Below are 14475 nucleotides of genomic sequence, written 5' to 3'. Positions count from 1 at the left end.
TACAATTCTCTTCAATACAGTGATGCATGCTCAACAAAAATAAGCTCAGGTCCTCTAAATTCAGCTTGGATTGGAATTTCCTGGATCTCAACAACTGTATTATAGTGGGGTTGTCCTGTGCTTTAATCTCAATGTTATGCTCTTACCCCGCTCTCACTATATGGTATTGGTTATTTTACTACCCTGGTATACAGATGATGGATTACTGTACCCACATCTGATCTTAAGGTATTTCTTCCATATGTCATGTGTGGTCCTGAGCAGACTACCATTCTATCAGGGTATAAAACTAAATAGAGGTTGGGAACTTGGGATGCACACTGTGTCTGGCTTTGTGTTGTATTTTCCCTTTCGGTGAGTCTGATTTGGACTTCTTTCCAGAGTTCTGCATTGATGCTATGGGAAGAGTCCTGTGGCATTTCTAACTGAGTAGCTCATTCACTGTGAAGGTTTTGTATGGTCTTCAACCTTCTTCATAATTCTGATGATTTTTTTCCCCTTCAGTGAACAGTGGGATTCTAAATGCAGTGGATCATTTGCTTCTTCACTTGTAAATGTCAGAAGACTTGATGTTACATCTCCCTTATATAATACTCTTCTATGCCTTTTTGACAATGGAACATATTCCTATTATTAAAACTGAAAATAGTTAAAAAATGGACAACAGTGATGTAAAATCAATTCTTGCAAATCAATGAATTATGCAATTTTTGTGGCATGAAGTTATTTAGTTAATCGTGATTGATAGCATTTGTCAAAACTACAGTGCACATGTACTTACACAACTGTAATTGGTAGCGGTCAGATTTATGAGGCTGGATATTTGTTTTTGGCAAGTACAAACTGGCTCAATAACGCTTGGTATATTCTGCAATATTAACAGTAACCACCATGGTCAAGTACTTGCATAACTACTCAACGTGTTATAACAATCTTTCAGACCTAAATGGCCACTACGAGTGGCAAACAGGTTAAGGTACCCACCCAGCACATAAATAGGGCTTGGGATTGAAAAGGAGAACTTAATTTGCTGTAAACTCTTGCCCTGCTCATTCTATAGAGGTAAGATGCTATTTTAGGTAAAAAGGTAGCATATCAGCAGTGTGGTAATAGAGATGGTTTCTGGTTGACCTTATCTTTGATGAAGTGAAAAACGTGGCGAATCGGAAAGTCTCTCAATTTCTTTGTACACAGTAAAAGATATCAATGGCAACATCACCCACCACTTTCAAAAACAATAATAATAATAATCCTTGCATTTGATATAGCGCTTTTCACGTCGGGAGGATGTCCCAAAGCGCTTCACAGAACACACTGTAAAGTGAATTGACTGTATAGTTGTGGGCGAACGCGGCAGCCAATTGCGCACAGCAATGTCCCACAAACAGTCGTGGATTGAAAATGACCAATTTATTATTGTTTCGTTTTTTGGAGGGATTATTATGAGGCATGTGGGATAAGGAAATTTACCCAAGGTTTCACTCTGCCTGGAATCAGGGAGTCATGGAGGGAAAGGTCCCTTCAGAATGCTGAGAGGGGAGGGGAAGGGAAGGAAAGATATGTATTCTGAACCTTCCCATTAAATAAAATGTACTGGTGAACAATGATAAGGAAATTTACCCAAGGTTTCACTCTGCCTGGAATCAGGGGTCATGGAGGGAAAGGTCCCTTCAGAATGCTGAGAGGGGAGGGGAAGGGAAGGAAAGATATGTATTCTGAACCTTCCCATTAAATAAAATGTACTGGTGAACAATGTTTCAGTATAACAAGTTAGCTTTAAAAATACAGTTTAGGCATAGCTTTAAACAAGGACAGATAGCCCTTCCAGTCAAGTTTGTAGTATAGACTTTTCATTAAAACCTGAAGTAAAATTAAGTCAGTATTAGTTCTTGTGTGCCAGTTGGAGTCCTTTATGTTGCCTCAAAACAACCATAAAGAGTCATAAACTGATGCTAAAGTGAATTACCATGCGTTAAACATTGAAATGGCAAACTAATCACAGTAATAATCATTAGGTTCAATCACTGAGGAGCAAAACTACACTTTTGTTTATGTACTGGAAGAAAAAAAATATTAATCAAAGCTAATTTCCACGCAGAGGATGACTCCCTGAAGTATTAAAATATCTCCAAACGAACTAGTACACAGGAACTAATACTGACTTAATTTTACCTCAGGTTTTAATGAAAAGTCTATGTTACAAGTATGACTGAACGAGCTTTCTGGGCACTTTGTTGGATTAAAATAATGCACATGGTCCTAAATAATGTCCTAGGAAATATCTGCATTATAGAAGCAGAGCATTTTGGTGTCGTCATTTGATAATAATAATCCTTGTATGTGATATAGTGCCTTATCACACCATCAAAACATCTTCAAGTGCTTCATTGGATGTCCTGTAAAGTGTAGTGACTGTATATGTTGTAGGCAGCAGATAATTTGCACCTAGGAATGTTTCACAAACAACCACGAATGAATGATCAATTATATCTGGGGGATTGTTTGCCAGGACACCAGGAGAAAACCCCTTCTCTTTTCGAATCATGCCATTGGATCTTTAACTTCCACCCATGCAGCACACAGGAGCTCAGTTTAACATCTTATTTGAAGGCCGACACCTACGAGTTCTGACCTGGGGCTGCAGCCATAACATTCTGAGTCAGAGGTGAGACTGCAACAAACTGAACCTGATTGACACTATTTAACCCAATCTTACCTTATATTTTTGGAATCGGTCCGAGTTACTTTGTTGTGTTGAATATTGATGCCTCAGTTGTCAATACACTTTACAATGTGTTCTGTGAAGCGCTTTGGGACGTCCTCCCGACGTGAAAAGCGCTATATCAAATGCAAGGATTATTATTATTATTAAAATTCTGTACAAGAAAACACTAAAGGTATACTGTGTAAATTGCAGAAAGTTTTGATGCAAAAATTATTCCAATTGTTTGTTTGAAAGCATTTTTAAGATCTTGAACTGCAATAAGCGTAATAATCCTAAAATAACCCTTGCATTTGATACAGATGCATTTAACATCATGAGGATGTCTCAAATCACTTCTGAGTTTAGTAACCGTGTATTTTATAGGCTGAAGAGTATTCAGAATCAGAATATTATATGTTTCATAATGGATGCATCTTCTTAATGAAAATAAGCTTCATATTAATTCAAATGCATCAACCCTCTTCCTTCTCTTACAATATTGAAATTAAAACTCATTTCACTGTTTCTCAGGATCTCATGTTTTTAGAACTCTTTACCTCCCAAGTCTTCCCTTTCTCCTTCACTGGAGCAGCAAGGTCCAGCATATACTTATCTAACTGTCTCAATTCAAACATTAGCTCTCTTGTTTTTGTTCATGTATTTATTTAATTATTTAATCTTTTGTGAGTTCTTAGTTGCTAAAACTGGAGACTTTATAAAGTACCACGATGCTCCTATGTGTGTCAAGCTCCTTTCAGACCAAACATAAAAAAACAATAAATGAGGAAATGGATGTTAGAATGGATGTTTCCAACTTAGCAATCTTATTTAGACCCTTATACCTCCAGATGCACCTGGAATTGGTCAACAAGTGGTTGCTTTTATCACTTGGTAACTCGGAAAACATAGAGATTAAAATGTAAAAACTTATAATTGTGGCATTGGACCCCTTTCGAGAGATTTAATTCTGTTTTAAAAATAGCTATATAGGAAATAGGATCAAAAGAAAGTTAAATTATCAGAATTTGATGGAAATCTTGCAGAAGCATTGAGTAGTCAGTTCCACGTCTTGAGCTTGTTTTATTTTTGCAACATTTAACTAACCTTTTGAAATGCTGATGGAAATTGTAACTTTCTGCTCGTCTGGAGCTAATCGCTGATACAGATTTGGTCTGATTGAAGAGTATGTTCTGACATGAAACCTTACTTTATTTCATTTCTATGGAATCAACATAAGTCTTTTCATCTGAGATCTTGGGTGATTTGTCGGAAGGAATAAGCTAATCCAGGATTAATGTGCATTGTCGCTATCAGAAGGACTCAAGGAAGAAAAAATATCATTCTGAATTTTTAACACCAGCCAAGACAAAGGACAATTATATTGCATTTCTCTGCCACTGGCTATGTTACCTGGTTAATTAAAAGTGCTTCAGTTAAATGCTGCTTAAATTAGATTTTACCAATAGAAATACGCAACACTACATGATATTGCTGTCCCTTACAGGGTGAACAATAAAATAAGACAATGAAGACATATAGGTTTATATCAGAAATTCAGAGTCATTGAACCACAATTCTCTTTCAGTCGAAGATAGTATTCAAAGGTATTGTTTTGATGGTGGTCAAATTTTAACAAATTATTAAAAAGGTTTGTTAATACTTCAAATGGTATGAAATTGTAGAATTGTACAGCACAGAAACAGGTCATTCAGGGAAGCACTTTGTTTAATAAACTCTCTTTGCATTATGCTGCTGACAAAAGTTCATCCAGACAGATAATAAATTAGAACTTCGACTTCTTACAGAAGGTTTGCAGCTGTTGGTTACATCCAAAAAATGTGGACAGTTTCCCGCTTTGATTGGGAGAAGAGCATTCATTTTGTCGTGAAACCTTAGAAATTACCATCCAACCATCAGGGAACAAACACAAATGGTATGGAATTGTGCAGCACAGAAACAGACCATACAGGCCATTAGGTCTGTGTCAGTGAGTCTTATTCTCCACAGGAGTGAGCTACCTCATTTAATTCCATTGCACTAGCTCCCCACATCCCTTTAATATTCTTTCTCTTCAAGCATCTTGTCTAATTTCCTTTTAAAATAATGTCAGGATTCTGCTTCAACAATTGCTGAGAACTGAACATCCCAACCATCCTCTGGGCAAATTTCCTTTTCCAGCCCTCCCTTCATCCTCCTTGTCACCATTTTACACTTAAATCTGCTAAATTATGGATTGACTAACCAGTCAAAATAAGTTATATTGCTATTTACCCTTTCATAATCCTTTATAATTCAGTTCATTTTTGGTACCCAATTTTAGGATTGATGTACCAAGCTTGGAGGGCATCCAGCAGATTCACTTGATTAATCCCTGGGATGAAGGGTCTTAGCTATGATGAGAGTTTGGGTAGACATAGGCTATATTCCTTTAGTTTGAGGAGTTTAAATAAGGATTTGATTGAGGTGTGTAAATAATGAAAGGAATTGACATTGTGGTTATGAAGAATTTGCTCACTATGTGTTTTGATGGCAATTAATGTCTTCACCAGCTCTATCTAATTATTTTCCTTCTTCACTTTTTGGTAGATCTGCCAATGCTAGATTGCCAATAAAAGCTTTAGAAGAATCACTGATTAAGTTGTGTGATGTTGAAACCGATTCTGCCATGCGTTTCTGTAGTCCCTGATGAGTTACGTCTGTTTCAGCAAAAATCAAGTACTTCCACAAATGAAATCATAGCACTTCACAACACAGAAACAGCCCATTCAATTGATCACATCTGCACTGATGTTTATCTCCAGATACACCACATAATGCCACAATAATAATAATAATAATAACTCAAGTATTTGATACAGCAATCTTTTATGTTGGGTCAGTGCCAAAGTATTTCATAGGAATTGTGGTAAAGTGTGGTGCCTGTGTATTTCATAGGTGAAAACGGCAGCCAATTTATCCACACCAAAAGCCCACAAACAGCTATGAAGTGAATCACCAATTTTCCTAATGGCAATCTCCTGCTTGCTCTACATAACATGAAATAGTCCTCTTTTTCAAGGATATATCTAATTCCCTGTTAAAATAACTGATTGAATTTGAAATGTTTGGAATACAAATTCTAAGTGATCAAACATTTCTTAAAACCTACTGCTGTATAAAGCACTGTATAATACTAAAGCAAACAGATTTGATTTAAAGGTTAAACTACTTCTGTCTTCTGTATGGAATTCCATGTGGAAAAGAGATAAAAGTCACTTTAGTCATCACACTCAAGTGAAGCAATGACATTTGTCTGATACAATGGCCTTTCCTCAATGTCTTGTCATGGCACGTGTAGAAACTGCAAATAGCTAACTACGATTATAATTAGATCAAAATGTTGCAATTCTAAACTACCAGACACTAACCAGTAATTACCAAGATCTACCAAAATGCAAGTGTTCCGCACACAAATCCAAATCAGAAATAGCAAAGCAAGTGCTATAGATAAAGCTCTGCTGTAGCACCACAGAAACACTAAACACTAAACAAAGCCCTATACAAAACTCTCTGAATATTTATAGTGACAACCATTGCTAAATATATAATAAATACATTGATAAGTTTCTCAAATTCAACATTGAGCAATTGACCAAATAATGGGATATGGGGATAGCGTAGCACTGAATGCAGTGGGATTGAATGTACAGCATCAACAAAAACAACTTGTATTTATATAGGTCCTTTAGTCGGGATAGCATCTCGGAGCACCTAAAAGTGGTGGACCTTGACGCCGAACTGGGGCGAGGGGAGAGGTAACCATAGGCACAGTTGAAGAGGAAGGTATTCAGGATTGATCTGAAGATGGAAAGGAGGAGGCAAGGTGGAGCAACGAAGTACAGATCATTCTGAGAGCCAGTGCAGATTTAATGGCTGAATGGTTTCATTCTGCCCTGTTAATTTCTATGATTGTATGAAATGGCATTGGTTTGCCCTAGAATCGTTCTCTCTTTCATACATCTTGGATCATGCAGAGCAGGAACCAACTAAATAAATTATAAATTCTCAGCGGCTGATTTGGCACACACTGCACAGTCAGTACAGCAAGCAGTGAAGTCGAGGGATGAGAAGAGAAATGTTTAAGAGAATAATGACAGAGAAATGGGGAAGAGAAACACGTGGAAAAGGGTTTGTTGGAATGAGAAAAAAAGCAGAGCAAGAAGCAAATCAAAGAAAAACAGCAATAAACTAAATAAAGAGGTGCAGAGATGAGTCCTGCATTTAACCCGTGTGGTTGGCACAAAATCAGTAAAAGACTCAAAAGTGCAAATCAGACAATGTGCGTTCTGTTGGGAGTCTCTCTCTGGATTGAACTGAAAGAGGTTATTTCACAGCAGTCCTCTTCATCCTTCTATAAATATCATGGGCTTGCTTCAATTTGGATTCTGCTCTCACATATTCCCTGGAAAGCTCTCATTGATCCATTGGATAGGCCAACAACCTTCAGAGCAACTTTAAATATCACAGAAATAATTCCGCATATACAGAAATTCTTCATTTTTTTAAATTACGTTCCACTTTGCTCTTTGAGCAAGTCACTTTCAGTGATGCAAAAAACACCCTCAAAACAGAGAGCTTGCAAAGAGATCAAATGCACGATAGAAACACTAATGTGAAGGTGATATTGTAAATGGGATTCAATATATTTTGTATGTATGTTCAGCATTGAGAAAAAAGCACCAAAATGTATCAAAATCGTTTGTTTCTATTCTTAGTCTTGATGTCTTCATGCTACTTGATACAATGAATCTCCAAGGTTTTTAAACAAATGATCGCACATTTCTATTTGAAACCGTTTTCAAAGAGAAATTTAGAAAAAAAAATAAGCAGGAGTTTGCACAGCACATTGAGTGAGAAATATCATTAATCTGACTCAGTCATCCGGTTGGATTCACTCACTGTTGCCATTCTACTGTCAATAATCTTCATTGCCTTGGTTTCATTTACTGGAGGTGAAACATTCGCAGCTAAAAAAGATGAGCAAGAATCAAAAGTATTTCATTGGAGGGTCATGTACATGGGGATCGGATTAGGAGGGCTGGAAGCTTGTGTGATGTATAAACTCCACGTGTAGAACTCATGTCAAACACACGGGTTAAATGCAGGATCCGTCTCTGCACCTCTTTGTTTAGTTTGTTGCTGTTTTCCTTTTCTTTGCTTCTCGCTCTGCTTTTTTTCTCATTACTGCAAATCCTTTGCGTTTGGCACAAATGGTCTGTTTTGGTAGTTGTCATTCAACTTAATTGTATGTTATTTTATTCTGAGTAAACCCACCTGCTTTAAACCTGACTGAACACAGGACAGAATTGCCATTTTGACAGCAAGCAAGTAAAAGGATTGCCATGATACAGTGCCTCAAGAAGGGCCATGTCAGCATCACTATTATGGGTTCAATGAGAAGATATGAGAATACCCAGGAAGTATCCAATTCATTTATTCTCATGTCCCAAAATATAATCACAAATCCACAGTTGTAGAGAATTTATGATGACTTACTGTTTACTTTGATTAAATGTCAGCAAATAAAAATATCACAATTATTCGGTACTGAATATCATCCCTATGATTGGGAAGTGTCATGTAAAACATGCTACAAGCTTCAGCAATTGGTAATTATACTTTATATCTATTAATTTCAATAACTTATAAATACCAATTGTTCAAAGTAGCAATTTAATGAATTCAATATCAAATGCACGTTTTTGGTTTGTGCATCCTGTTCTTCAAATAGAAAACTGAGGCCAGTTAAAACAATTATTGTATTTAGTAACTCAGAATAAGGTCTAAGAAACATCTATTTAGTAATGGCACATGTAAATGGCTCCAACATGCTGCACTTTAAGAGAGGTAACAACTTCATCAAAACAATGTCATGCTTAATACACATTGTTCTTTTGAAACATTGCTGTAAAAGACAAAGCGTGTCAAATTATTTCTGTTTAAGACAATTTATTTCATGGAAGATTCAATGACCCCCATTCATATGCAAATATCAGCCTTCTTCACTCAATAGGGGATACATTCCGATAGTAAAACGATTATATAGTAAAAAAGCGTGAACTTATTTTGTTAACTTTGGTTGAGTAGTAAGCTTGATAGCACCATCCCATCCACAAGCGGGGACAGCAGGAAGCAATCTCAGCCTGGGATATGAGGAGCCTTTTGACTGCTATTGATATATTCCATGTGTGCATTTCTGAGAAAAGATTTTGCTGCAAGTAAAGAGATTACTTATTGGGACGCTACCCAACATGAAGGGCGCAATATAAATGCAAGTTGTTGTTGTTGTTATTGCAGCCAATAGAACTATGGCTTTCTACAACCTGTCATTAGCAGGAGACAACAAGATTAATCATCTTTTGTTGAGTTACTGGGGCCTGATACAGCTGATATTTTTGTGCGTTGTGTGGATTGAGTTTGGAAGAGTTACACAGCAAAGGTTTTTGTTGCAGAAAAGAAGAGTTGGAGATATTAGGGCATTACAAGTATTTAATAACATTTCATCTAACCAACAGGCCACTTCTATAGCATATAGGAGGAGAAAAAAAAATGCAAAAAAAAGGGCTCCAAAATAAGGAATTTGTCATCTTCTGGATGCTTTTAAATGCCAAGAAAATAGAGTAAAACTGGACCGAGGTAGAATTTTTAACCGTGAATCTTTTTGCATAGTTTAGAACAGTCACCAACCTTTATGGTCAGCCAACAAATACATTTATCTTTATTGAATTTTTATTAATTGATGGATATGCCACAGATATCACGGCTCAGTAGCTACTGAAACTTTGGCGCAGACTTGCCTAGACTGGTGTGGATGTTTGGCAGGCTACTTCTTGACGCTCCAAGAATCGCTATTGACCACCTTGGATACACCTGGTCTAGGATCTCCTTAGTAAACCTTCAGTCTCTTGGTCCCCACCCTTTGGAACTCCATCCCATTGTCGCTTTGCCTCAACCCCTCCCTTGCTTCTTCAAGACCTATTGCAAGACCTCCATCTTCGATGCATGCTTTTGGTCTCCCTCCCTCCCTCCTACCCCCACCCTCCCTTGTCCACCCCTCCTGATCCCAACCCCCAGCTCAGGTGCACAACTTTGACTTGGTGACATCCTCTGACAAGAAAGGTGCTACACAATTGTAATTTGTTGTTGATGTTTTCCAACCTGTAAGAGGTTTAAAATTATTGTTAAAATTATTGTTTGACACCCCAAACTGTATGTTAAAGAACTGGAACAATCTTGATGGATGTTAAGGAATGTGAGAGAGAGAATTCGAACCACATGGAGTGAGATCTGTGTTTTGGGGCTCTGTGACATGCTTGATGAAGATTTGATGAATAGGTGTTATTCCATTCTTTGTTTGGGAGATGGTGTCTCTAACAATCCATCTCAAGTGAACGAAATGTAGATTGTGTTGATAAGAAAGATTCTACGATCAGCTAAGACCCCAAAAGCCAACATTCAACAAGATCAGAAATGTGTGGCTTTGAGTTAACCTGACATTGGCTTGATTAATGAAACTCTTGGTGACTTGCAGTCTGCTTGGACGAGATCTTGAAAGGATTTTACAACGTGAAGGTGCCAAGGAAGGACAATTAACTATCAAATTGAACATTCCACACTTGGTATCAGAGGCTTCCAGAAGAACTCCCAAATTCCAGAGATTAAAATCTTCACAGCCTTGGGACCTCCTATGTGTGGAAAGATGATTGGATGGATCAATTCAGGAATATGATTGGACAATCAAACTGTGAACTTTGGTTGGGTGGAAGAACCTCTGGCCGCACCTTCTTATTTCGTCATCACGTGTCCGAACTTTGGGGTGTAAAGAAATTAAACAACTGTTAAGAGGTTGGGCACAGTGGGACATTGTTAGACACAGTTGGACACTGTGAGATACTGGATCCTGTGGGCCATGTGGGTTTATGTCTAAACAATTAGCCAAAGGATTATTGATGCGTTGGTGTCCCAGATAAGGTCGAGATCAACCTGCCCTGAATTATCTACTGCAGTTATAAGCATGAAACTTGTAACTGTTTAATAACCATCTTGCTGATTAATAAATTAACCCTTTGATTTATCCATTACCTCTGTACTATCTTACCTCAGGGTCGTACCACATAAAAACTATACAAATCTCCTGTGATTCCGATCAAAATCTTTAGAATTGTTCCATGCTTTGTATGTATTCGAATCCCATATGCTGTTTGCTTCAGCACTTTCATTTAATGACTTAGCTTGTGCTGGAACCTTTCAGAAACATAAAAAGCTGTCGGAGTCCATATGGAAAGGAGAGCTTCTCTTTCCTTGCTGAAACGCTGTTGACACGCACACAGATCACAGTTGTCCTCAGCAATACTTACAGCAATTTCTTCAGAAATGCAAGAAATAAATTCTTGTCAGACATCTGTTAAAGTGCTTTTGAGGAAATGGAGGCGAACAATGAATTGAACATCCAAACATGACACCATTTATTTTGGTATTTCTTAGGTGTTCTGTGAAAGCGTGAGGCCACACTTAACTACTGGCAGATGCAATTTCTGTGCATGCCAGGTTCCTCCCGGATATGTGGGTAATTTGTTTCAATGTACTGATAAATTCCATTCACTAGCAATTTATTGCACACACTCTTCTTTATAGCTTCTCCAATTAAGGCCACATAGGTTTTCTCTGTTTTTTTTGTGGATCAGGCTGTCATGAGACACCATGAGAGGTAGTTGCAAATATGGCTGACTGCATTTATAAACATTGAAAAAGACATGTTTCTGCAGCACAAATCAACTAAGATTCACTTAGCTCAAAATTCCAAGAACATTATGTATATATGTTCTAAATGCACCATTATGAACTGCAACAATATTTTCATTATAATTTTGATATGATTATCTCACATTTCATTTTTACTACATAACATCCATAGCTTTAGTGAGCTAAAGTTTTCAGTGGAATGTTTAAACAAAAAGTAATCTCCTAGTGCTAACCTTCTCCCTGTGCACACAATAGTCAAAAAACATGCCATTTAACTGATCGGGGTGCCACGGACAGCAAAGTTGTTTGAAGGCTTGACCTTGCATTTGTAATATTTCTTAACCAGCCTAGACTTACACTGCAGATACTCAATATCTAATTGTGCATGTGTTCCATTGGACAGGGAAAAAATATATATCTATATTAACAAGATGTCCAATTTAATTGCAGCTTCACATGCAGAAGCTTTCTATAGTTATAAATGCTTGTTACTTGCACAGCTTCTTGGTTCGGCTGCAAGATCTTAAGAAAAAAATTTCTATGGCGTACTCCCAGTTGCCAATCAGGGCAAAATCCCATGGATCATATTATTGAAACGTGTCCACTGAACACTTCGAATAAAGAGAATGTCAATATTCATCGATAATAAAAGGTGTTAACAATAATAATAATAATAATCCTTGCATTTGATATAGCGCTTTTCACGTCGGGAGGACGTCCCAAAGCGCTTCACAGAATATACTGTAAAGTGAGTTGACTGGTGAAAAGGACACCTATTTATTACGCTTCCATTGCATAATCTTCTCTGTCATGAATAACACTTCCACAGTCACAAATAGCATTACAGGCTCTTTAACAGTACATGGAAATAGACCCAGCATTAAATATTCTGTCCTAGAGCATTTCGTAGTTCAAACAAGCCTCAAACCCACAATAGTCAAATCAGCAGCAGTGCTTCAAAATGGCTGTCGTGTTCTAGCTCTACGTTTTCACGGCACTGCCTGTCATACAGTCATAGAGGTGCAGACAAGGATAAACAGGCCTGACTACAGATATACAGATATAATAATAATAATAATCTTTGTATTTGACATAATGCCTTAACATGTTGTCGAGACATCTCAAAGTGATTCACAGGATATATTAAGTGTAGTTACTGTATATTTTTCGTGGATGCTGTAAAATGCTCAGTTAATACAGTAAATATAGATCCAGGTGGAATTTTTCCCCATATACTGAGTCTGATTTTGGGCTGCAACCTCAGAAAGAACAAAAAAGAAAGTCACAACTCACATGAAGAAAGCTGGAATATGGCAATAACAACAGCTTTCATTTCTATAGTGTCCTTCACATAGGACGTCTCGGAAAGCTTAACAGGGATGGACTTGGACAGCGAGAAAAGAAGGGGGAAGGAGAGAGGTTGTCATAGGTGCGTACAGAGAGGCAGTTGGAAGCTTGGTTTTGCAATAGAGCAGCACTTATTGTAGTTCAAAACATTGCATTGCACAGCATTGCCTCAGTGTAATATATTTGTTTTAGCAGCAAGCAGCTCTTTTAAATATTGACTATAGATTTTAATACTTTCAACCCTTAATGAACTGATCAGTTTGTACTCCTGATTTTTTTTAAGAAGACAGAAGTGATATGCATTTGATATGAATCAGTATTTCACTGTATAATCCATAATTTGTAATAAGCATAAATAAGGATGTAAATTCTGAATCCAGAGACTCCTACTGCCAAAGAAAAATGTCTATATGGGATCAAAAGAAAGTGATTAAATTCTCCCTACACAATAGACACAGAATTATGTTGTACTTTATTTGTTAGTAAAGAATACATTAACAAATTTTCTTCAAATGCAAGATGGTGATGATTGCCTAGTGCTTTTGTAATGTATTATTCACGCTGTATAAGATTAAAAAGTGTTTCTTACGCGATGTCTGCAATCAACTTGCGTGATCACAATGTTCAAGCTGAGAGTGCAACAGCACTAAGTGGTATCCCTGCAGAGAAGGGCAGTATTTAAACAGATGTAGAATCCAAAGCTATTTATAAAAAGATTTATTTTGCATGCAGCTTCTTATCTTCTCTCCGATCATCTGTTCACAAGGAAGACAGCAAAAGCCTAGCTCTTAACATACATATCCCTCAATGGACCAGTGGTCAAAAGGCACTGCCCAGTGTAGCACTAAGTCACTGAGAGGACACAGGTTCAAGTCATGGTCTGTGCTGAGTTTTCTGATTTTAACTCAATCAAAAGGTTGTATTAACAATGCCTCAAATAAAATTGGTCACTAACTTTGTGTCTTCAATGTCTGTTGGCTGCCACATTCTATACATTCACCAAACTTCACAGCAAATATTGTGAAGCACCTTGGGACGTCTCAATGACAAGATAAGATGCTATATCAAATGCAAGAATTATTATTATAACTTGGGTTTGGATAGCAAAAGCTAATATTCCATGATGAACAGATGGGTTCAGTTTGCAGTGGAAGAGTTTCACACAAGAAACAAGAAGGTGAGCTGTCACTGCAGTACAATGAAAGTCTTTTGTGAAACTATTTATAAAAAACTATTTTGGGAATAAGACCAAAACAACAACAACTTTCATTTATATAACATCCTTCACAAAGGACATCATGAAACACTGTACAGGGATGGGGTTGATCACCAAGCAAGGGAGGTGGGGGGGAGATAGGTTGTCATAGATGCATTTAGAGAGGTAGGATCTGAGGTAATTAGAAGCTTAGTTTGACAATAGAGCAGCACACATTGTGGTTCAAAACACAAGGCACTACCTCAGTGTAATATTTGTTCACGAGGAAGTGAGACAAGATGGTGAGTTGTACCGAAGTACCATGAAAGTCTTTTGTGAAACCAAGTCAGTGAACATAAGCAAATTCCAACAGAATTGCTTTATACCAGTCAACAAGGTCGAGATATTAAAAAATAGACACAAGTCATTTTGCAATGTCGGGGCCTGG

The sequence above is a fragment of the Callorhinchus milii genome, unplaced genomic scaffold, assembly GCF_018977255.1.
Source record: "Callorhinchus milii isolate IMCB2004 unplaced genomic scaffold, IMCB_Cmil_1.0 Scaffold1, whole genome shotgun sequence".
In the NCBI taxonomy this organism is placed as follows: domain Eukaryota; kingdom Metazoa; phylum Chordata; class Chondrichthyes; order Chimaeriformes; family Callorhinchidae; genus Callorhinchus; species Callorhinchus milii.
This window is presented reverse-complemented; position numbering follows the sequence as displayed.